Here is a 27,093-nt window from a genome sequence, read left to right on the forward strand (position 1 = left end):
CATGAATTATCATGAATAATATTAACTTCTTATTTACCTCTCAGTGTCTTGAGGCAACTTAAAAAAGTACATTCTGTGTTTTTATTATTATTTAGGCAGTTAAATACTGCACAGTATCTATACACCATTTTCTTTATTTTCTTCCATCATACACAAGAATACGCGTGCGTGAGTCAATGTTCGCTCGTATGTGAGGCCTTGTCGAATAGTATCCTGTAGGTGGGCTATCGTGCGCGTTTTGTTTTCGATGTAAACTCGCGGAGATGAACAGGCTTGGTACTACGTACAAAAGTTTTACTTCTCGAAGGTATTTAAAAAAATGTATGCTCAATGTCATTAACAATATGGTGTAATTTAGCTTGTCTCAAGAGTCAAGCACCATTTTGTTGACAAACGTCAGTGATCGGCACTGCGCCGAAGCTATAGGGCTGACTTCGGTAAAATGATGTGACGTGAGGTGCCAAACTGCGGAAAATGGCGGAGGGAATACATGATTTAGCATGAATTATCATGAATAATATTAACTTCTTATTTACCTCTCAGTGTCTTGAGGCAACTTAAAAAAGTACATTCTGTGTTTTTATTATTATTTAGGCAGTTAAATACTGCACAGTATCTATACACCATTTTCTTTATTTTCTTCCATCATACACAAGAATACGCGTGCGTGAGTCAATGTTCGCTCGTATGTGAGGCCTTGTCGAATAGTATCCTGTAGGTGGGCTATCGTGCGTGTTTTGTTTTCGATGTAAACTCGCGGAGATGAACAGGCTTGGTACTACGTACAAAAGTTTTACTTCGCGAAGGTATTTAAAAAAATGTATGCTCAATGTCATTAACAATATGGTGTAATTTAGCTTGTCTCAAGAGTCAAGCACCATTTTGTTGACAAACGTCAGTGATCGGCACTGCGCCGAAGCTATAGGGCTGACTTCGGTAAAATGATGTGACGTGAGGTGCCAAACTGCGGAAAATGGCGGAGGAAATACATGAATTAGCATGAATTATCATGAATAATATTAACTACTTATTTATCTCTCAGTGTCTTGAGGCAACTTAAAAGAGTACATTCTGTGTTTTTATTATTATTAAGGCAGTTAAATACTGCACAGTATTTAGTACACCATTTTCTTTATTTTCTTCCATCATACACAAGAATACGCGTGCGTGAGTCAATGTTTGCTCGTGTGTGAGGCCTTGTCGAATAGTATCCTGTAGGTGGGCCATCGTGCGTGTTTTGTTTTCGATGTAAACTCGCGGAGATGAACAGGCCTGGTATTAGGCCCGGTTTCCACCAAAGCGGAGAGAAGAAGGGATGTGTTTAAAAAACCAATAAGATTTAATTATTTCCACATCATTTTACCGCTCAACTTGGCTATTAAATACTTACTTTTAAGTACATAATACACGATTTCTTCTCCATTTCAGTATTTTTACAGTACAATAAAATTTATTACTCATTTTCCTAAATATCTGACTGTTAAAGTCATGTCACACTGGATGCGGTCTGCGGTAAGGTCAAAGTAAACGCAGCGCGCATTACTTTGACCTGACCTTAGACCGCATCCAGTGTAGCAAATCCTTTATTTTATAAAAAAAAGTTTCGTAAACTATAAAAATTGATATCAAGAGGCTAAACAACTAATAACTGTAAAAAGAAAATGGCCGCTTTCAAAATCGGCAACCTTGAAAACCGGCGTTTGGTCGCCCATGAAGGAAAACCTCTGCAAGGTATGAAGCAACTACAATTAATCAATTATTCCATTTGCTATCTAGATTTTTCGCAATTTTCAAATGTACAAACTTCGGCATATCTAGATAAACCTTATGTAGATGAGATAGATGCTATATTGCAATGAAAATGTGGTTGACTGTACGTAAAAGGGCGATGAGAATCTCAAGAACAAGAGGCGTTAGAATGTGCAAGGTATTTTAAATGCTTGAGAAATTCGTTCATTAGAGTAGAGTACGTAGTAAAGTTTTAATGAATGGATATCCAAATATGAAATACTTAGTTTTAATCATTCCTTTGTATTTCATGAATTGAAATTCATGTGAAAGAAAAATTTTGACCTTGAGATCGTATTTATTTCAAACTAGTTTTTCACCCGCGGCTTCCAGCGCGTGAAATTTTGTATGTCACAGAAAAACTTTATCGGGTGACGTCCCTTCAAAAACCGGGATAAAAACTATGCTATGTTCTTTCCCGAGACTCAAATTATATCTACCAAAATGTCATAAAAATCGGTTCAGTGGTTTAGGCGTGAAAGCGACACAGACAGTTACTTTCGCATTTATAATATTAGTAGGGACAAGAGAAAACCGACTTCAAGGAAACTAATACATGATGTTTTTTCAGTTGAAGTTACTTTCAAATCTCAATTTTTTAAGAGAGATAAAATTACTTTGGTTAAACTTTAATGTATGTAGTGGTGTTATGTAGAGCCATAAGCTGATTTTTGGTGCTTAAACAAAATATACTTAATTATTAAAGTTACTTTAAGGAATCCCAGCTGTATATTAAGAAGTCAACCCAAAAGCAACGGGTTGAAATAATGATTTGTTTTTGAATTAAATCATTATCGTTAGCGTTTCAAAACTTCCTTTGCATTAATAATGGCATCCGTAGAGCTTGCGGGCATGCTCGACATTAATAAAAACTTGAATTAAATCAAATCAAATCAAATCAAATCAAAATCAAATTCGTTTATTTGTGGAACATAGGTAAATAACATATTACAGGTGTTAAAAATGAAGTCGGTATCACTATGTTTGGCCCAAGGTCGGCGTACAAATTTACATAACATCATTGAGTCGTATTAGGTTAGTAGAAATTAAATAAAATAAAAAGTAAGTTAGTAATGTCCAATCAGTAACAATTTCATAAACATTAATACATAAAAAAAAAGTCAAGAATCTTACAATTTGTCAGTTAAAAACTCTGTCAATGTATAGTAGGCTTTGCTTAATAATAAGGATAGCAGCTGCTTGCGAAATATCTGAATATTTGTGTCTTTTAGTGTCTGTGGTAATTTATTGTAAATTTTTGGAGCCATACTAAAGAAGCTTTTTTGTTTTAAAGCAGTTTTTGAGACAGGTGCACTTAAAATGTGACCATGACGTCTACTCTTTTTCAATTGCCCAAAGGATATTGTGGGAAACAAGTGTGGATTTCTCTTAACAAACATTGCAGTTTCAAAAATGTAGAGGGATGGTACTGTTAATATTTTTAGTTCTATAAAATGTGGTAGGCAGCTGTCCATTCTTTTTAGAGTTTTTATAGCTCTCACACATTTCTTTTGGGCTCTAAAGACTTGTAATATGTTTGTGGAGTTGCCCCAAAAAACTATTCCATAACGTAGAATAGAAGCGACGTATCCATTGTAGGCTGTAAGAACTGTCGCCAAATCAGCTACTTTAGATAGAGATTTTAGTGCATACACAAACTTGTTTATGCGGGTGCACAGATTGTTAGTATGAGTTATCCATTTAATTTGATAATCTATATTTAAGCCAAGAAACATTGTTGTTGAGACTGGTTCTATAATTACGTTTTTATATCGAATAGTAATGTTTGGTATTTGAGTGTACTGTCGGAAATGAATTATTTTAGTTTTATCTATATTAATGTTTAAGTTATTTGAGTCAAGCCATTTAATTATGTCAGTTAGCGCTATTGTAATTTCATTCTCATATGTCATTTTGTTTTTACATTTTATTATAATTGTACTGTCATCAGCAAACAATGTCATAGGATGTTCGATATTAGCTGGTAAATCATTTATATAAATTATGAATAGAAGAGGGCCTAGTATTGTTCCCTGGGGAACACCGTACTCAAGATCTCTGCATTCAGATAAGTATTCTTTTTCAAATAATGTTCGGTTAGACATACTTCTGATAGATGTTCGTTGTTTTCTGTTGCTAAGATATGACTCCAGTAGTTTCAGAGCAATTCCCCGTATGCCATAGTGATATCGATGGCTCCTACGTATACTGGCGTAAGTGAAAAAAGTAAATTTTACAGGAGAGCCATTTTAGTGGCCAGAACCATATTTTTGGGTCATATCTTCTGACCTACTAAAACGAATTTAATGAAATTTCACATTTAGCCTTAACATGTAATGCTTTTGCTACTGCTGTTATCAATTTTTATATTTTTCTTATATATTTTGAGATTTTACGCATTGCCCTTTTACGTCGGCATATTTCTATAATTTCATGTATATTGTTCAACGTAAAGAGACTTAAATGACAACGTAAATATAATATTTTAAGCGATTACTCTCTTTATTTATGCATGTAATTATTTTAATTGTTATCATGTGCTATATCAATAATAAATCAGTTAGAAAAAGTCGTTTAATGTACCGTTTTACGTTTCAACGCAAATACGCCCATATACTGTGCTCGAGATTTAGTTAGGTCTTTTAACATAATGTGTCATATTTTTAAAAAATATAAATAACTTGAAAAAATCGAATTGCCTAAGGCGGGAATTGAACCCACGATGCCTTAGGCAGTTCGATTTTTTCAAGTTATATATAATTTTCAAATTAGTTTGAGATGCGACTCTTAACGCTAAAAATTAAATAACTATATAATGTGTCATAATTTATAAATAAAACAATTTGCTAAATATTTTCATGGCTTTATTTAAGATTTGGATTATAAAAAATATATGTTTATGTAAGCAACTACTCGTATAGATTGACGAATCGTATGATTGGGCTTTATACGTGGCGTAGTTTTGCACATACGCCTATTTGCCTAAAATTTTATTTTGTATCTAATGGAAAAAAAAATTTTTTTTCTTACTGATGTTATAGATTAGAGCAAAGTGAAATCATTGCTTAAATAATTGGAAAAAGGCGTAAGCGGCAGTTTCGCCCTTATACGTAGGAGCCATCGATATAGCTTCTGTAAGAGTATATTATGGTTAACATAGTCAAAGGCTTTGGACATATCCATAAATATGGCACATACGCTCTCCCTTTGGTCCATAGAGTCAGTGACTAGTTTAAGTAAGTTAAAGATTGCCATACTTGTAGATTTATTTTGACGGAAGCCATATTGTTGTGAAGTAAATATATTATGTTTCTCAAAAAATGAGTTAAGTCTGTTGTGTATTATTTTTTCGAATACTTTTGATAAGACAGGCACAAGAGCTATAGGTCGGTAGTTCTTCATATCGGTTTTGTCTCCCTTTTTATAAATTGGTTTGATAATAGACAGTTTAAATGCCTCGGGGAATACTCCTTGGCTAAGGGATAAGTTTATGATAAATGATAATGGTGGAGCCAGATAATCAGCACAACATTTGATTGCCGCTGTATCTAACTCATCGTAGCCCACGCTGTTAGTGTTTTTCAGGGAACAGATAACGCTGCGCACCTCTAGATCACAAGTTGGAATCATAAAAATAGAGTTGATGTTTGATTTAGTTTTCATGTCAATGTTATTAGATTTTAATGTCAATTTCGATGTCAAATTTACTTGGTCTATAAAATAATTATTAAGGGAATTAGCAATGTCAGAAGAGTTTATTAAAATTTTACCATTATTAGAAGTAATTTTTTTAATTGATTCTCGTGGGAAATTATCTTTTTTATTATTAATAACTGCCTAAGTAGCTTTGGATTTGTTGCGTGCTGAGTGTATAGCAAAATTATTTTGACTTTTTTGAGTTAAGTAGATAATTTTTTTGAGGCGTTTAGTGTAATTTTGAAGTCTGGTTTTATTTAAAAAGTTGGGTGATCTTCTATAATTCCAGAGGAGTTTTCTTTTATTTTTGCTGCAGAGTTTAATGCCTCGAGAAATCCACTTTTGTTTTTTTCTAATGTTTATATTAACTAGTTTGAAAGGAAAGCATAAATCATAGAACATGCGTATCGTCTCATATAGAGAGTTATATGCATCATTGACGTTGTTAAGCTTATAGATCTCGGAAAAGCTTAAGCTTCCTATAGCGTTGTGGAATTTTATAAAATTTTCCTTACAAAAATCCCGTTTTTGAATACGCCATCGACTTATTAGACACTTTTTATTGACTGGACATTTTAGTAATTGTGCTGAATGGTCTGATAGGTTGAGGTCAAGTACATCAGCTTTACAATGACAGATGTTAGTGGCAAAGTTATCTATACAGGTCTTACTACTTAGCCTAGTTGGTATTTTAATTTGCAATTTAAGATTATAATTGTGGAGCAGGTGCTCAAAATCTATACACATTCTATTTTTGTTGAGAATATTAATGTTAAAATCTCCACAAATTACAATTTTCTTTTTGTGAGAATGACTAAGATAATCTAGTAATTGAGTCATTTTTTCAAGAAACAGATCAAAGTCAGAGTTTGGTGGCCTATAAATACACACAATAATTATATTGTTTCGTATAAGTTCAACAGAGCAACACTCAAGTACACATTTAACACAGAATTTTGAGGTGTTAATAGTTCTGTATTCATGTCCACGACGAATGAGAATGCAGGAACCTCCCCTTCGGCTGTCTCTTGAGTAATTTGTTGCGAGGTTATAGTTACTCATAGTCATGTGAATTGTGTCTTCATCGAGCATAAAGTGTTCAGTTAAACATATAGCGTCCAAGTCGCATCCATCCGTATACAGGTCTTCGATGCATACCGACAGTAGATCAGATTTATTGAGCAAACCACATATATTTTGGTGAAAGATATTTATGTAGTTATACTCGAAAAAAAGTTGTATTTACATTATTCCTTTCTTCATCCGCATTATCTTCCGGGTTACTTATATTAGGAACGTGGCTTTTCTGATTCAATTTATTTATAATTTCCCTGAAGATACATGACATGCCTTGTTTATTTACTTTGCCTGTATATGGTGAGAACATATCATATGTCAAATGTAGATTAGAGTCGATTAATAGAGCATGTTTGTGAGTTTGCACGTCCACCACCGTCCGTTATGAGATGATTACAATAGTAAAATTGTTCGTCAATATTGTATTGTTCGATCAGTTTCAAAATCCAGTGTTTATTTGATGTGCTTAAAATGCAAAGTTTATTTTTTATCTTTTCCTGTTTTGTGGGTATGTGGCTTTTTTTAGTCTCTTGTGTTGATGGGGTAGAATTAGGATTGACATCTAATTTGGATGTTTCTTCCTTTGGGGAATAATCTATTAGAGCTTTATGTGAAGTCTGTGTTTTCTTTTTTGTGTTTTTACCCTTTAGCACTGAGTGTTCATTCGCCATTTTTTTCATTTTTTGTTCGTATTCTTGAACTTTTTTAGTGAGTAGGTATACGATTTTCTGATGATAGGTTTTCATTTTCGTTATCAACTGTTTGTAGCTTTTCTTCAAGTGTGAGAATTCTCGCTTCCAATTCTTCTATTTTACTACAAAATTTATGGCGTTCCAGTTCTATAGTATCACAAATATTAGGACTTGTAGTGTTTTTATTTTGTATTAACTGGGTATCTCCTATAAAGGAATCAAGCTGTTCCTCTGATTCGGATATTACTGATTCATCAATATCTATTTGCGGTATTTTTCTTCGTATTGTTACATTACAATGTTGATTTGTTTCATAATATCTTGAGGAGCTCGGAGAATCATTGTTTATTTTGCCCTGTTGTGGCTGTGGTCTAATTGGTGTATCTTTATTGTCTGATTTTGGTTGTTTAGCTTTGCATAGAGGGCATTTCCATGCGGCTTTACGCTCAGTTGACATGACATTAAGGAACAGTTTTTCTGGGATAACTGCACATTGAAGATCATAAGTTTGTAGACAACTTGCGCATTTTAAAAATCTTTTGTCCGGTATTTTTTGAAGGCAGCCACCGCAAAATATATCCATTTTGTTAAATTTGTAGACAAAAAAAAAATAAAAACAAAAAAATAAAAGCAAAAAAAATAGTGTCAGCGGGATTCGATCTTGGTTCCCTTGAATCTATCTGCTCAGCAATTAGTCAGAGGTAGTCGCCATTGCGCCAATTTGTCTTAGAGACTAGTGGCGTAAATAAGCATCTGATTCGACGTTCGTGTGATTTGATCGTTTTCTGGGTTCGGGTAGTGTTTATAAACTTAATTATTGTTACACCTTCACTCGCGAATTATAGTCTATGTAATTTTAATAATTGTTTATCGTTTAATCTTGGTAATTATCACTCCACAGTTCGAAGTATGTTTTGTTTACGGCTTCTTTTGTCATTTAGTGTTTAGGTTGTTAATCACAAATCACACATTTTTGTTCAAGTTCACATAGTTCTTTGGTGTCATTTTATTAAGATATTGTCACTGTCCCACGGTATTTATTGTCACAAACATTTCCACATATGTCCGCACTATTTTTTCACGATTTGAGTATATTTTCAACTTCAGAGAACTTTCGATGCATTTATTATTGGATAAAATACACAGAGCCGATGTTTACAGTGGCGGTGGCGCCATCTGTCCATTAACTAAAAAAATTTTAAGTAAGCCGTTGTATGTTATATCCACACTTGCTTAATAAATTAAAAACTACTAGCTACTGACTCAACTAGTCAACGACCTGTTGGTAATAAATCTTTAGATTTATAGAGCTAAATTAAAGAGTGCAAAATACAGGCAACTTTGTTAAACATTTAGCAAATAAAGATTTATAGATAACACACCCGAGTAATACCGATAAATATCATCAGTTGAAATAGTTATTCCTTTGTAAAGTATTTCTTTAAATGCATCTTGCTTTCATCAATAGCTGTAACTGTAAGCTGTATTTACCTGTAGAGATTTATCTTTTGATCTTGATATTGTTGCATGCATTTTTTCTTTGTGTAGAGAAGTGATGTTGGTAAATCGATTTCAATATTCAACTAATTGTAGTAACTTAAAATGTAGGCTTATTACGATGTTGACTTATTTATTATTGTCAAAGTTTAAGGACTCAAATAAATGTACTCGTACCTTCAAATAATGTTGTCGAAGGAATCTGTTTACGCTCTCGACTCCTTAAAGTTTAAGGCCAGCAGAAATTAAGGCTTTATTTCGAAGTACAAGTGGTACAAGTAACTTGTTCAGTGGCTTTAGTGACATTAAGCTTGAAGGGAAATAACTCACTGCTGTTAGATACCAACAAATTACGACTCGTATTACAGTTTTAGGCCGCGGCTTTGCCCGCATTGATGTCAGTGTATTAGAAGGACAATAGTAATGTAAAGTCTACGTATGTTCGTTTCAGCCAAATGACGTCCACTGCTGGACAAAGGCCTCCCCAAGGATTTCCACAACGAACGGTCCTGCGCCGCCTGCATCCAGGCACCTCCCGCGACCTTCACCAGATCGTCTACGACCAGTAAATAAAATAAATAACTAAGTACCTAATAAACTTTACTGCGATCGAAAGCTCAACTAAGGAATTGATCCTACAATGATTGATTCTATTAACTCTAATGAATAGGCTTTTATGCGTCTTTAAACAAACTCTGAAGATGATTATGGAGCCTAGCTGTGTGTCGAGGAGAAGGTAGGTGCAGGTAGATGAGTGAAACTCAGAGTCCAGATTTGAAGTGATGATTTATTTACAAAATGCGCTATATTTATAGTACACAGAAAGGAGACAGAAACATTGGTTGTCGCACACGACATGAAAACATTAAAATTTTCAGTGCGTTCCCGCGCGCGCACCATAGAGGAAGCGGGACAGCGATATCTGTCCTCTCGCGCGTAGGTTACATCCACGGAGCTCCCGCGGTGGGTGTGCGAGCGAGACAGCCTCTCGGACCTCTCGGCCGGAGGTTATAAATATAAGCGGCCTCTTCGCGGCTTATCTCGCAGTACGGCGGCTGACACGATGCGACTCCCACATGATAAATCGCCAAAATGTCGAAACTCAACTTTAACCAAAAGAAAAGTATTGAAAACGTAAATACAAAGGTAGACAATTAATAATTTTCCCACTTAACTGCTTGCGTGGCACAATGGCCAAGTTTCTTCAGCCTTCTGCTATTCACATACCTTTGTTTGGTAGTTAAGACGCAGTCGTTTCCTAAGCCTTATTTAGTAATCGTATTTGTCTGATAAGTTAGGTAAATACTAAGATATTGTTAACTACCCGTAGTTCCACTGCCTTTTCGCGTGTCCTTCGATCACAAAAAAACTTGTACTTACCTACTAATTTCCCCAAAAGCATACCTACTTTATACCTTGATATCCCAAAGATAAGATATAGCACACCAATCAAAGATCGAATTTAACACTAAATTTGTCAAAGTCGTCAACATATCTTATTTTGTTGTCATTTCACATAAAATGAACCTACACGTGTATCTTATTGTTATTGCATATCATATTGCAAATTGTAATTCTATTATCTTTGTAGCTATCATTATTGTAATTCGGGTGACTTCAATGTACAATTATGTTCTGTTTTACAATCCTCATTTATCAAACCAAAAAGTTATTAGTACCAATAATAATGGATAATCATAGCTTATTCGACGAAATAGACAAATCCTGTTCCAATCTATGTAAACTTATCGAAGACCCCAAATTCCTTGAATCAGATATCAATTCTACACCAACAAATGCAAACAAACTTAACATTATTTCCATTAACATAAGGAGTGTAAACAAAAATTTGGATAGCTTTCTTGTTTACATTACTACACTAAACATAAATATCCAAATAATAGTACTTTCTGAATGTTGGTGTGACGGAAACTCAGTTCCTCCAATAATTAATGGTTTCAACATTTACTATAGCCAAAGAACTTTTAATCAGAACGATGGAGTAATCATGTATATTCATGAATCTATAAAAGCTACTGTCTATGAACTCGAATTAAGCGAGGCTAATTGTCTTGCTGCTCAAATTTTAAACATGACTGTTTTGGGTATTTATCGACCCTTTTGTTTCAAGAATCCAACTGCCTTTCTTGATTCCTTAGATTTCCATCTAACTAATATTAAAACACGTAACGTTGTCATCACAGGCGATATTAATGTTAATACACTTGATACTTCTAATTCTTATGTCAGAGACTATCTTGAGGTAGTGGGGTCACATGGATTGCAAAATACTATTGATATCCCAACTCATGGACGTACATGTCTGGACCATATCATGTGTAAATTGGACGACTCATTTCAATCCTATGTGTTAATGTCAGATATAACTGATCATTACCCCTTGCTGCTATCCATCTTATCACCACCCACTAAAAATTCTAAAGTTCCCACTTTAACTTCCAGAACAAGAATAAATTATGAATCGCTTGCTAACGAAATAAAAACAGTTGACTGGAATCCTTTTCTGGCTATTACGGATCCTGATCTTGCTGCTGTTACATTAGTAGACTCACTCCAGGAATTGGTGGCCCGTCATTCTAATACGTTTAACATAACCAAAAGAAAAAGACCACTGAAACCATGGATTACAATGGGGGTCGTTAAGTGTTTCCAAAGGAGAAACCGTATGCATTTATTGGTGAGAAAAAATCCAGATAATATTAGCCTTAAAAATACTTTTATAAAATATCGTAATGTTTGCAATAAACTAGCAAAAGACCTAAAAGCTAATTATTATAGGAACAAGCTCAATCTCAATCACAAAAACAATAAAGGAACTTGGACAGTAGTTAAGGAGTTGTGCAACATCAGAAGAAAACCTTCCCCAGATACTGCTTTGCTTACTTTGTTGCCATCGCCAAGTGAGTCTCTCGATCTTGTTAACTCCTACTTCACTTCCATTGGTGAAGAGCTCGCAACCGATATCATTACCAAACTAAAGACGAATGAGGCTTCGCTAATAAAGCATGCTCAGAGAGATAGGAATATACACTCAATGTCTATGTATCCAACTGATTTTATTGAAATAGACAAAATAATTTGCAACCTTAAAACTAACTGCGCACCAGGCTTGGATTCTATTCCCACCGTTATACTAAAAAATTCACATTCTATTCTCTGTTCTATGATAGCCCACCTGTGCAATCTCAGCATTTCCTCTGGGATATTCCCAGCTATATTCAAGAGAGCTGTCGTAGTCCCTATTTATAAAGGTGGTGGGGAGGATTCGGTGTCGAACTATAGGCCAATATCTTTGCTTAGTACACTAAGTAAAATTCTTGAGAAGGTCGTAAACATTCGCCTTACTCATTTCTTAGAAAGTACGGGACAACTAGCGGACAACCAATATGGATTCCGTTCAGGTAGAAATACCGAAGATGCGGTAGTGAAACTGTCCGAGTTGGTTACGAAAAGCCTTGATGCAGGTACTAAGTGTGTTGCTATTTTCCTTGACCTCAAAAAAGCCTTCGATACCGTGTCTATCCCCCTACTGTTACTCAAACTGGAAGACCTTGGGATTCGTGGCGTGGCGCTGGATTGGTTTGGGAATTATCTGAAAAATAGAACCCAGATAGTCAGGGTCGCTGATAATTCCAGCTCTAGCTTGCCTATTAACTACGGCGTGCCGCAGGGAAGCACTCTTGGACCTACACTCTTCTCAGTTTATATAAACAATCTCTGTAAACTTAAAATTGACAATGGTCGCACGCTTGCTTTTGCTGATGACACCGCTTTGGTTTTTGGTGGCGACTCTTGGTCTCTGGTTCGTAAATCGGCTGAAAGTGGTCTAAAAAGCGTTTTGACGTGGCTTGATAACAACTTACTGACAATCAATGTTCCAAAAACCAAATACATTTGTTTCAGAATTTCCGAAGCCACAAAACCTCCAAACTCTTTTTCTATTGTGGCTCACTCCTCACACTGTACCCTAGACATCAATTCGACGACCTCTTGTGGCTGCCCCTTCCTAAGCCAGACAGACACCCATAGATATCTTGGAGTTATCATTGACAGGAACTTAAACTGGGGACCACACATTTCAATGGTTAGTACCAGAATTCGCAGATTGCTCCACATTTTCAGAAATCTGAGAGATTCAGCTGACGATGATCTCATAACCAAAATTTACTTCGCCCTCTGCCAATCTCTCCTAACATACTGCATACCGGTCTGGGGTGGTGCTGCTAAGTCTTACCTCATAGAACTTGAGCGTGCACAGAGAGCTGTAATTAAGGTCATGCGTCGTAAACCGAGGAGATACCCAACAGAAAATCTTTATAAGGAAGCGAGCCTACTGACTGTAAGACAGTTGTTTTACCTCAACTCGGTACTACGATACCATAAGACGGTAGATGTTGCAAAACTGCCGCAAAATAAGAGACGTCTGCGTACGCAAGTACCCACTTGCAAAACAAATTTTGGTCGAAGACAAACGTCTTTCTCTGGGCCTTTTCTATATAGACACTTTAATGATTTATATAAAATTCTAAACATGTGTAGGTCAAGCTTGAAGTCAACCCTAAAAACTAAACTAAATGAACTAAATTATACCGAAACAGAAAGAATTTTGATATGCTACGAGTAAAATTAATAATTAATTAGTAAAATTGCATAGTACCTAAGTACCCTCATTATTTGTAAATGTGTAAAATTAATTGTAAATGTGTTAAATGTGTATATCTAATGTCTTATATTAAGTATAAGATTAGTAGATTTTAATTTAATTTAATTTATTGTAAAGATTATTTCATGCTCAGCAAATTAGGTATATAAACTTTAATAGGTACTTCTTGTATGGGGTGGAGGGTTAATATCCTGAGCAACAGGAATATTCCTAATTCAGGTATTAACCTGCCACAATTTCTTAATTGTTAATAATATTCTTATTGTTTTATATGTATTGTATGTGGTGAGAAATAAACAATTTATTATTATTATTATTATTATTAAAAAAGATAATTATGTTTTCTCTACATACAACACCTCGGTAAGTAACACCTGCAAGATACAATTTTATTTGAATTCTTTTTAATCGCAAAAGTTCTGTTTTTCCAATGTTCATCAAAATCAGTTCAAGCGTGTCAAAATAACGATTTAATGTTAAAGATTAAAAAGAAAACGGTTATCTTACACTCGATTTTATAACTATCAAGCTGAGTTGAACTTTCGATTAATAATATCGAGTTGCACTTTAAAAGCTTAAAGTTACAGGTGAGCAATTTTTATTGCTTATTTATTCCACCACTCTTATAGAGCTATTAGTAATTAGAAGTAATCTTATTTCAACGGATTAAGATTAAAATTTCTCTGTAGATACAATGGTGTTGAGTTCTCGAGTTAGGTTCAACGCATTCGGAAAACAGATTATGCTATAATAACCACGTAATTACTTGAATTGAACTGGTTAAAATTCTGCAGTATCGTTTATTACTTGTACTTATTAATTCGTTTGGAGACGGTGGGCAAAAAACGTGTATAAAACTATTGCAGACATGTAAAATAAGCAATGAGGAAGGCTTCCTTATTAAGCTATAGTAAATACACAGTAAGAAGATTCATAATGAGACAAAGTGACGGTTTTTAAGAAAAAATATTATGTAGAGACGTCTTATCAACAGGCAACTGTGTGCTGGTACCTAACGGTGTGTCGGTTTTGTGGAATACAAAACCATCGTAAACTAAACATCTACAATACATTGTTCCCACTGGAGATCTGTGAGCAAAAGCTATCTAGAAACTTAAGTTGCTTTGTCGTGTATTGTATAGAGTAAGCAATTACTAAGGTAAGGTACATTGGGCCAACCCTGTGTAGAAATTAGTAGTTTGGAATTAGTAAGTCCTCCTACTTATGACTGTAGAGTTTAAGGAAATGAAGACTTTCTGATGCTGAATGATGAGAAAAAATGCAGAAAACATTACTGAAATTCACCACTACCAAGCAAGAACATTCAAGTAAAATTGGCTACCCAAAAAAAGACCATCAACCATAAACAAAACCAAAAGCGCGTCAACCAAACCATGAAACCTGACAAAGAGCAACTCTAATAATGTTTATTTATGCACAGAAGACTCTAACGGTGTTTAGACAATTTTCCACCAAGATCACGGTGGAAAACTATCAGGGTTTCAGTCGGTGATCACGGAAATTGCGCTACTCCTCAAATTAAACCCCCAGGTTATTACACTGTCACGAACGTGACAGTGAATTGCCCGAAATCGTTAGTAAAAGCCCGAAACGTGGGTAGGTAAGCGATAGATGTCACGATGTTGATTTTAAGATTGTAGTCCGAGAGACAGCTAAAACATAGGTTTCTAATAAAATTAGTTTGGTATTTCTTTTGTGATAATATCATTTGAAGACTTTATGGTTTTTACAGTAAACTTTGTTTTAACGAGTCTTTGAAAAATAAACCATCAAAACCAAATGTAAATTGTAGAGACAAAAACGTAAATGAATTCAGGTTATTAAACGAATTACGCAGAAACTCATACATTCAATTTGTAGCGTTTCCAAAACACACCATTATTTCAAAATACATTATCGCAGCTCTGTGAAAAAAAAATGTTTCATGTACCTACTTATATGTTTTTCACAGATAACAGACCTACACAGTGCCAGCCCAAAACTCTGCTACAAGAGTGGCGTCCTTAATTCTTAATGAGTACTTAATGCAAATGGAGAGTTAGTTCAACATAGTTCTTGAACTAGCTCTTTGCCTAACTCACCACTGTGCTCACCAAGCTTAACTCCGAAATATCTTCGCCTAGTTACCAACCAGAGCATACTCGGTGACAAGTTATCACATGAGCGATTAAACACGGGTTGCATTAGTATTGTACTGCAATGTGTTATTGTATGGCAATTGGATAATTTTGTGAACACACTTAAGCAGTTTATTTTTTGCGTTAGGCTCAAAAAAGGCTTTACTTTTTTACTTTACACGTCCCAATACTTATGAAAAGTGGCAATCCCAAAAATATTCCACTGAATTATAAGGAGAAAATCAACTTGACACTTGATTTTTCTTTGGTGAAATGCAGCAAAAATCATCAAGTTTATTTTCCCTTTATACTTCGGAGTCTTCGACTAAAACATTTTTGAAACTGCCGCTCTATCCTTTTCCTAGCTTTCATTAATCAGTTTCAACAATTGCTTTGAGACAACTAGGCGCAGTGGTGTGAAAAGCCACTGCTTTTCAAAATTATTTCCAAAATGAGAAAAAATCCTGACAGTGTTAGCAAAGAAAATTAGAAACTGGTTATGATTATAAAATGTAAGCGATGAAATGAGATGTCTCTAGGACAATTATCTAGAGCCTACCTATCAATTTTAAAGTTAATGTATATGTATTTAAAATTGTTATAATTATAAGCACAAAGCGTCGTTATAAACACAAAGAAAGCGCTTTCTATTCCCACATTCACATGTTGGTTTACTATCATTTTGTAAGTAAAATCAACGTGCATAGCATTTAAGTGAACCGCTGAAAACGAGGTATGTTTTATTTAAGACCACAAAAATTTATGAAGAAACATTTTATCTGGTTGTTTTCCTTAGTTTGTGTTGGGAATAAAATTATTCGCACTTCGAACTTTCACGCCCGCATTCACAAACGATGCTTGCTGTGAAGCAGCAAATCGAACGCACAGCGTTGAATAGAGCTCTGCGATTGGTTCGTGTGTCACCCTATACGTCCACGCGCAATGTTTGACCTCATAGTAATGTTTGTGAATAACTTTGGCACATTGACAGTTTCAGTATGGGAAATTTGAGAAAATGACAAGTTTATTCTTCAGTTAAAAGGTAGGTATCTGACGATTGAAAAATCAGCCCTAAATAAAATATCGAAAGATTAGAAACAAAAAACACCAATAACTCGTATCGTGAATTTATGCATTCGTTTTAATTTTCATGAATTATAATTAATGCTTGTTGAATCGTTTTTAATCATTTTTCGACACATTAAATAATTAATTGATTAATTGATTTACGATAGTGAAAAAAAAAATATTCTCATTAAAAATTAAACCTAAGTCTCAATGACCACTGTGCAACCGTCAACTGTTCTCGCAATTAACAGCACCACCCGGTGCGACGCTCTCAGCAATAAAGCATGGGCACATGGGTAAAGAAAAGTTTCTTAATTAGGGTTGACAACTAAAATTTGACAACAAAGACATGCGCAAAAATGCCGGATTTTGGAGTCCAGAATCCGGAATGTCAACTGTTAGGGTCCTAACGAATATTATTAGGAAATAAAATAGCGGACTGTATAAAAATAGGCTGTAATTCTCGCCAGCCTAATTACAGGAAATTATGAGAGTACGCGGTATTCGTGAGACGACGGTGGTGTCCCAAGGCGAGTGTGTGAGCCGAGCGTCGCCGATGATGACGCTGTCGGCCCGAGGTGAGGTTAGTCATCGTACGCCGCCCGCACATCTCCTCCCGCGCGTTGTTGGATTCCCAACATCAATCATTTTTTTTAAACTTATTGGCGTCCCCAGGCACCGGTTTAAGAGTTGAAATTTTACCCGAACAACAAATACGAGAAAACCCCTCATGAACGCTCCTGGACACCTCCAAACTATGTAGAACAAATGCGGGAAAATCCGGGTTTCCCCGGATTTAGATGGCAACCCTGAGCACGCAACCGCACAGAGCGCCATGAACTGCGAGACGCGTCGCTAATTGCGCACGCGCACGCTTACAGCGTCCATGTCAACGCTCGACCGCGGGCTGTGACGAATGTTGACAGATTTGACACAGGTCACTTGTGTTTGGATTGTATAATTTTTATATTTGGCGACACAGAGGAATAAGGGACGAAGGGTTCTAGAGTAGAGGTCAAGTACCGGAAAGTGCATCGTGGGACGACCCACAAGGTGGACCGACGACCTCATAAATGTAGCAGGAAGGCGCTGAATGCAGGCCGCCACAAACCGGTCGTTGTGGAAATAATTGGGGGAGGCCTATGTTCAGCAGTGGACGTCCTATGGCTGAAATGATGATGATTTTTTTTTTTTTTTTTTTTTTTTTTTATGCATAACAAGGCAGGTATTTGACCACAATCGCACCTGATGTTAAGTGGGATGCGGTCTAGGATGGTACATATCTGCCCTGTAAGTGCCTATTCACTCTCGCCTTGAAAAGGCCCGGATTATAGTTTTCGGAAAAGACAGCAGCAGGCAACGAATTCCAGTCCCTAGCTGTTCGCATTATAAAAGAGTCTGCGAAACGCTTAGTGCGAGCTGGTGATGATAATGAAGGGACAAAGAGAACACCGATCTTCCCCAACCCATCAGGGCAGCGTGAAAATTGTCGGCCGAATCTTATCAACTGTGACAAACACTAGATGAAAATTAATTTCACTCCAAGATACAATTACATAATGGGCTTAATACAATGAATAATGCAATAATAAATAATAAGATCCGTGATTTACCTATTTGATTGACAGTTCTTTTTAATGCAGAACAAGGCAGGTAATAATGTGTTATACTTACCGCTTTACAGTGCGCGTGGACGCACAGGGTCACACACGAACCAATCACAGAGCTCTATCCAACGCTGTGCGTTCGATTTGCTGATTCATTAATGCAAGCATCGTTGGGGCGATAATGTAGTATTTAAGTGACATACAGTATTGCAGTCTACGATTATACTTAAATTTTTATACCTTATTAATTCTACCTCTGAGCACTGTGCAAATAACGTTTAATGAAACATAAATATTAATGTGCTTGGAATAAGATTTGATTATTTGAATATAAATAACTAATACAAAAGAAAGATAGCACGAGTGAAAACCGCAAGTTACGATTACGTTTGAGCACGCGCGAAACTGGAATTGTTTACGATGTAAATGCATGCAATTTATTACGAGCGAGTAATAATATGTGTATTTATATGTAATTCTCATAGTATAAGATAACAAAGAAACATTTTGATGAAAGCTTAGGTAAAATGAGCACTGCATTTAACCACTAGGTACGTGTATAAGTAAGTTATCTTTCAAGTCAAACCTTTGGTAAAAGAATATTTTGTAATTTAATTAAATCAGAATATCTACAATCTACATTAATATTTTTGAGAGGTCCGCTTTCTCTCAAAAAATCCGTTTCATACTTCCTTCAGAGGGCCCGTTCACTGTGATTCACAACTCACATTCAAATTCATTCCATAGGACCATAGGACGTCCACAGCTGAGCATAGGCCTTCAAATTCATTATTATAACAAATCCGGAAAACTGCATGGAAAATTCTTTGAATACAACAGGATGATTAAAGTTTCACTGCTTGATATTTGCTAAAATTACAACTAAAATAAAAATACCTTACCTGTAGATGACCACAAACCACAATCTCATTAATTATGCATACAACCACATCCAAACAAAAGCCGAGCAAATTGGAATTAGAAAATGTGGAACACTTTCAGCGCTGATGAGATGCACTAATAGCGCGGTGCAGCGAATTAGTTTCCTTTCTGATTGCACCACGGAATCGCAATGTTTTCATTTCACCATTCTTTTGTTTTACTCGTATACAAATGTAGGTATAATCTTACTTACAAAAAAGGTTTCGGTCGAATAAAAATTTACGCAAGATAAGCGGCCGAACACTAGGTGATAATAATACTAGATGGACCGACGATCTGGTAAAGGTCGCGGGAAGAGCCTGGATGCGGGCAGCGCAGGACCGTTCATTATGGAAAACCTTGGGGGAGGCCTTTGTCCAGCAGTGGACGTCATTTGGCCGATACGACGACGACGACGAACGACGAAAGCGGCCAAAATCAGCCGAAGTCTTATTGGAGTCATGTCAGACACTGCCCGTATTCACAAACGATACTTGCTTAAGTGAAGCAGCAAATCGAACGCACAGCGTTAAATAGAGTAGAGCTCTGTGATTGGTTCATGTGTGACATTGTGCGTCTACTGTGAGACCTCATAGTAATGTTTGTGAATTAGAAAATGTGGAATATTTTCAGCGCTGATGAGATGCAGTGATAGCGCGGTGCAACGAATTATGCCCGCATTCACAAACGATGCTTGCTTAAGTGAAGCAGCCAAACGAACGCACAGTTTTGAAAAGAGCTCTGTGATTGGTTCATGAGTCACCCTGTGCGTCCACGCGCACTGTGAGACCTCATAGTAATGTTTATGAATAAGGGCGTTAGTTTCCTTTCTGATTGCAGCACGGAATCAGTATGTTCTTTTCATTTAACCATTCTTTTGTTTTGACTGTCATGATTACAAAAGTTTTGGTCGAGTGTGTTGAGGAGAATCTAAAGATGGTAAAGACGTCATAAGACACCATTCTTATTTCTTATTCTTCCGCTATAGTGGTTAGTCTGAAGTTTTGGGATTGATTACAAGATGATTTAAGTGTTTAACACATACCTACATAGAATTTAAAAATTATTTATGAAATACTACTACATACTTACCTGTCTATCCGTGTTGTTATTATTAGTGAATAAGTATAATTATCCCAAAAAAATATGATTTCGCGCTTCGGAAGGTCATAAGGTCATTCGGTCCTGTTGGAGTCATGTCATTTACGTGGTGGCACATAGGTCTGATATACCAAGATCGTGACATTTGTGACTTAAGCATTCGACTATACTTACTGCGCCAAAAGTTGTCGTTGCTAGTTGGTACTGTTTGTTTTGAAGCACTCCGTATAACAACCATAACTAATGATAATGGATAAGACGTGAACTATCTCTAAAAAATGGCAAAAACTTAAACTCTTGCGTAACCATGATTTAACTGTACCATAACGAACTAATTGGTACAGATTCGCGGCAGTAAACAACAGTAAACTCTATAATTAATTGATTAGCTAACTACACTCGCGAGCAAAAGTATGGAATCACTTACATGAAGTTGTTTCCACGCGATCTTGTGTACTAATGAATTTGTTAGTAACAAAAAAAGTAGCACCATTTTAAAGATTAAACTTTTAACTATAAATTGATACCAAATTCATTTAAATCACACCGGTATTTAAAAAGATATCCCGGCTGATGTGAAGAAGTAAGAAAAAGACATGTACCATCTGTTTGATACGTCGCGAGTTGCGGCCTATTTACCCCCTATAAAAGCACGTGTTTTCGGATTTTTGCGTTCACACGTTGATCCATACACATCTCGGCTTCTTTTGACACTTTACCTGGGATTCTACACCTACAGAAGCAACACAAATCGTTGCACTGTTGCAAGAAGGGCTCAGCCAGCGGGCTGTCGCACGTCAGCTCCACATAAGCCAGTCCTGGGTTTCGAAAGTTTTAAGACGCTTTTGGGAGACTGGTGGCTTTATCCCGAGACCAAGTTCTGAACAGCGCCGGTGCACATCGCAGAGCGATGACCGTTTTTTCATGTCAACCTCTCTATGAAATCGTCATTTGACTGGTATCGACGTCCAGCAAGAGCTCAGAAATGTTCGTACGATAGCTGTTAGCGAGTGCACAGTTCGTCTAAGATATGAGCAATAAAATTTGACTCCAAAAAGGCCTACCACAGGCTGGAAACTGACGGCAGGTCACCGACAAGCACGCTTTCAATTAGCTCGCACTCGGAAGGCGAGTAATGGAGGCGAGTTTTGTTCTCCGATGAATGCAGACTGTTTTTGCAGTGCAGCAGTCGAAGAGGTCGGGTCTTTAGACGGCCTGGGGAGCGATTTGTGCAGTGCTGGTTCGTTAAAACATTGGCTTATGGGGGTGGCTCGCTCGACTTCCCATCGAGATGTGTAGGAGCAAATTGAAAGCGTGCTTATCGGTGACCTGCCGTCAGTTTCAAGCCTGTGGCAGGCCTTTTTGGAGTCAAATTCTATTGTTTATATCTTAGACGAACTGTCCACTTGCTAACAGCTATCCTACGAACATTTCTGAGCTCTTGCTGGACGTCGATACCAGTCAAATGACGATTTCGTAGAGAAGTTGAAATGAAAAAACGGTTTTCCCTCTGCGATGTGCACCGGCAATGTTTAGAACTTGGTCTCGGGATAAAGCCACCAGTCTCCCGAAAGCGTCTTAAAACTTTCGAAACCCAGGACTGGCTTATGTGGAGCTGATGTGCGACAGCCCGCTGGCTGAGCCCTTCTTGCAATAGTGCAACGATTTGTGCTGCTTCTGAAGGTGTAGAATCCCAGGTAAAGTGTCAAAAGAAGCGGAGATGTGTGTGGATCAACGTGTGAAAGCAAAAATCTAAAAACACTTGCTTTTATGGGGGGTAAATAGGCCGCAACTCGCGACGTATCAAACAGTTGATACATGTCTTTTTCCTTACTTCTTCACATTAGGCGGGATATCTTTTTAAATACTGATGTGATTTAAATGAATTTGGTATCAATTTAAAGTTAAAAGTTTAATCTTTAAAATGGTGCTACTTTTTTTGTTACTTACAAATTGGTTAGTACACAAGATCGCGTGGAAACAACTTCATGTAAGTGATTCCATACTTTTGCTCGCAAGTGTACAACCCTTTCCTTCCGTGGATCGATTTCACTTTTATTGTAGTATAAGAAACTATACATACCATACTCGCTACAACTAGAAAAGTATGTCTTATACGTGGCCACTGGTGACAGACAATTGTGATTATTTTTCCCATTTATCATCAGTGGTAATTTTTCCCATTTGTCCAATTTACCGTACTATAGTACGGATGGAATAAAGGACTGTTTTGACTTTTTTTTGATAAGAAGAAAGTTTATGAAAAAGCGCTTACAAGCTTAAAAGTAAAAATAACTCTTAAGGCTTAACTCTTTATGACGACTCTTAAGGGTTCAATGTAAGATACAAAGCCGTATGGTTCCGGCAAAGTATCAAAAGATCATCCCCGTGGATGACTAAAGGGCACTAGGTAGACCGACAATCTGGTAAAGGTCGCGGCAAATACCTGGATGCGGGCAGCACAGGACCGGTTTTTGTGGAAATCCATGAGGGAGGCCTTTGTCCAGCAGTGGACGATTTAGCTGAAACGAAAGGGCATATATGCGAACATCAGGTGTCCCCAGCGTGGGGAATGTTGTTTTATTTATGTGACAGGAGGCAAACGAGAGAGGTTAGATCCTTCATTAGCCTTCGAAATACTGGTTTATTCTGTGCCTTCGGTAAATTAGAGGGTCGTACTCCTAAAGTGCCACATAAAAGGACTAAGGCGTAGAGTTAGAGCGCATAGAGTTAAATACTTGGCTCTACATGAGATCTGATAACTTTTCACAGTTCGTATTGGCAATATTTTACATAAAAAATTGTTTTGTTAGGTATTCTTTTTTCAATTGACTTTGCGGTTGGGCGATAAAAAATTCAGACTATTATTGATTAAATTACCAGTATTTATTGCAAAAATTGTATCAATAACTAGATCACAGCTATCCTTAATGTGTAACAGATCGAAAAATTACAACAACATGACCAATTATTATCCTAAATAGATCGTGATGCAACTAGACAAGCGCGTGCGCAAGCATTTAGGTAGGCGCTACAAAAAACACCTTCGAGTATCGGAAGTAATGTACCAACAGTAGCTTTGTTAAGGTTATGTAACTTTCCATTTGTGGGCTGAAAAGCTGTTGTGTAAATAGTGATGATTATTTTTCGGGTTGTGAAATTAGGGACTCAGTAAAAATGGGGCTAAGTGATCTATCGTTTTAGAAATGCTTTAGGAATCTTTGCAAATATTGTCAATCATAATAATGAATGTTAGACACAAAGAAGTTTCACTGCTATTTAAATCAGTATTGTGTAGTGGTCATGCCAACGTTATAATCTATTATTTTGTCAAAAACAAATTACTATATGTAGGTAAGGATAAAGTTTCACCTTTGCCTATAAGAAGCAGCCTGGCCTTCTCTTAGGAGAAGAAGAAAAATTGTAGGCATCTATGGCTTGTTTTTTTGTGAGAGCATCCTATCTCAGCCTCGTGATATTAAAAATTCGTAGCAAAATAAAGGTATAAAAGCAATTAAAAATTCAGTAAGGACTATAAGCAGTGTAAATAGTACATAAAGTCTATGAGTAACTACACTCATTAATTCTAAAAACAAATAAACAAATGGATTCAATCGATTATGCAGTCAGCTGGCGGTTAAGGCCAGGTGCACGGTCGACGAACTGATACTGGCTACTGAGCTATACAATATCGTAAGGTCGACGATACACTTAGTACAAAAAAATATAGGGATTACTCACACTTTAAAAAATGATTCAATGTGCTTGACATTGTATTTTCTTTTTACGTCTCTTCTGTCCGTATGTCAATTTTTGCACAAATCACACGAAAACTGAACATTTTAATGCAGTCTTCACAGTTTGGTTAAACTAAACTATGTTTTATCAAGGGTTTATCTGTCATGGCAGTGAAATGTTGTTAATAATTACAGGGTGTGACGAGGTCCAAAGCAAAGGGGTCGATACTTACACTGTACACTGAAGTATGTGGTACACCTACAGTGTATCGACCCCTTTGCTTTGGCCCACTATTTACGACACAACCTGTATAAATAAAACTCTTCTTATTCGGGTGGGTATAAAACCAGAGTATAGTTTGACGTGGGTTACTAACCTTATAATGAGGAGATCTTAATTCAAATGGTCGTTGTGGGATAAAGGCTAAACAGTCATAAACATTTTTTTTGCGGACGAGGTCACGGGCCAAACTAGTATTCATAATAAACTCTATTCTATTCAGTGTGTACTCAGCCCAAGCAATGCATTGCGCGCGGAATGCTCCGCTCTTCCGCACACACACGCGACAAAACGTCTCGCGATGAAATATGCTAAGCGTCTTAGTTTTAACTTGTAGCGTGAGATAAAGCGATACTAAGCACGAGATGCTCGTATGTAAGCAACATTTTATGGATATCTACTTCTATTGCCGCTTTTTTTTTATACTTGACAATGTTTCAGCAGATGCGTGTACGTTTGTTTCTGAAATTATACTTATGCGGTGTCAAAACACAAAAAAAATAAGAAAAATAGAAAGTTTTGAAAGGATTCAAGAACGTGAACAAACTAGATTCACTCAAGATCTTCGCGTTTAGAATTCGCTGGGACACAATAATATAAACTGAAGACACATGGAAACAGCGTGGGATGATTAACTCGTTGGCCAGGCGGTCTGATTTAGTAATTTCATCATCTACCTAAGTATCTATCATCAAAAACAGTTAAGTATATTTAGGTTCATATTCTTTTCATAATTTATTGAAGTCTAACCAATAATCAATTTTGAATTACGGATAGCGAAATCGATTTACAATTTCCATTCAATTCGAAAACTAATTTTACTTTTGCATAACAGTAAATAATTCATATTACGTAAATTGAATTAATGTGAAGATGACCCAGACTATTGTATAGTTTGCTCAATGAAGAAAGTAATCCGCGAAAGTACGGACAATATGAAAATGATTAGGTATTAATAACGTTATCATAATAAAGTTAAAATAGACTGATGAGTGATTAAGCTTTCTTGAAAGCATCACCTTATGGAATAAACAATATTACTGATTTGAAAAAGAAAGCAAACCATTTTTTTTAGCTTTACTAGATGTCGTTTTTATTCTATAGTAGGAAACTAATTTTCAGCATAAAATGTTATGAGTTATTATGACCTGTAAAACCTGCCAACATTTTTAATTTACAAAATCATTTTCTTTTTGAGAAAAACATTGATCATTATCCGTATTGAGTTTTTCTCAATATGAAAAAGTTTTTGTACCCCTTGAAATGGGTACAAAGACATTACACAAGCAAATATTGCTTCAAGTTTCAATATTATGTGGGCATCACAACAATACCAGTTCGATGTCGACACAGTAAGATCCATTTCGTGACTGCGACATAATAGCAACGTATCAGCTGTCAAACTGTCCTGCTTACCTGCTATAAGTTGTGAATAGTTTAGAGTACAGGTTTTGAAGATTTAATAATAATGTGGAATATTATTAAATGTTTAACTAAAATAAATTATCTACTTTGAGCGTATCTTCGACGGAACGAAACTTTATGAACTAAATCTGCCGCGCCCTAGGCTTCAGCCTACAGCATGCTGGTAAATCTACCACTGTCAAACCCATAACCCAAATAAAATTATTCGCCGCCCTACCGAAACAATATTGGTGCATTATAACTAACTACGATTGAAAATATAACAATAACACAGCTTATTTCTTATTCATTCATAAGAAAGTTTACCGTTAATTATCACGTATCATTCCCTATTAATTTAGCAACTAAGTCCAAATCAAATTGGTCTAGTCTCTAGTGTATGCGCAAAAACCTCCCAAAGAAGCCAATAGACAAACAGAATTAAAGACTCTAACATTTATGATATTTGTTTAAATGAATTAAATACCTTCTCTGTTTTCAGTTAAAATTAGAATTTATCTCCAAGTACTGGAGCACTATTTATTCTCAAGCGTTATATCGTAACCATCTTGTCAGGAGGGCTTTGTTAAAGTTTACCAAGACGCCCTGTACAATTAACCAAACAATAATTTGTGTGTGCTCGTGATTCATTAAGCTTGTCTCCAATTAGCTGGCTTCTCATAGCCGGTCCAAATGAATTACATTTCAGAACGTATCGTTGCGCCACCAGAACAATAACTTGTAGGACATGCTTTAACAGATGGAATGCAAAGTGGGATTAACAGCTTAGGCACGGCCTCGATGTTACAAGCTATAGTTCGATTCTTTGGTAGGTCAATGAAAGATTGCAGTTGTTACTTGTAGGACTTGTAACTGATAAAGTGAAATGATCACAAGGTGAATATGTAAATAAGAATATTTTCTGCAGTTCCCACTGTTGTAAGTGTGTCCAAGACTTACAGCTTGACTGCCAATTTAAGCCCAAACAGTGATGGTTAAGTTTGTAGAAAGTTAAACTGCCTATTGGATCTGCAACGAAATTAATCAGAGGAAAACAAGAAGAATTTAGTTAAATACTTCATACTTATCATCAACATCATTTCAGCCATAGGACGTCCACTGCTGAACCTAGGCCTTCCCCAATGATTTCCACAAATGCCGGTTGGTAGCGGTCTTCATCTAGCGCCTTCCTGCTACTTGCTACCTTTATGAGGTCGTCGGTTCACCTTGTCCTACGCTGCACTTCCCGGTACGCGGCCTCCACTCCAGAAACTTGCTGCCCCATCGGCCGTCAGTTCTGCGTACTATGTGCCCTGCCCATTGCCACTTCAGTTCATATTTCATACTTATAATACCGCGTAAATAGCGTCTGGAGTACCTACTATCTACGAATTGCTCGAAAC

The 27,093-nt window shown here is 36.4% G+C and overlaps 1 protein-coding gene across 1 annotated transcript in view; it reads left to right on the forward strand.

The window, feature by feature from the left end:
* The window catches only part of LOC135080151 (A disintegrin and metalloproteinase with thrombospondin motifs adt-2), an 82,487-nt gene that overhangs the window by 2,200 nt on the left and 53,194 nt on the right, over window positions 1–27,093 (forward strand). The window lies entirely within an intron of this gene.

Source organism: Ostrinia nubilalis, chromosome 17 (genome assembly GCF_963855985.1).
Source record: "Ostrinia nubilalis chromosome 17, ilOstNubi1.1, whole genome shotgun sequence".
In the NCBI taxonomy this organism is placed as follows: Eukaryota; Metazoa; Arthropoda; class Insecta; order Lepidoptera; family Crambidae; genus Ostrinia; species Ostrinia nubilalis.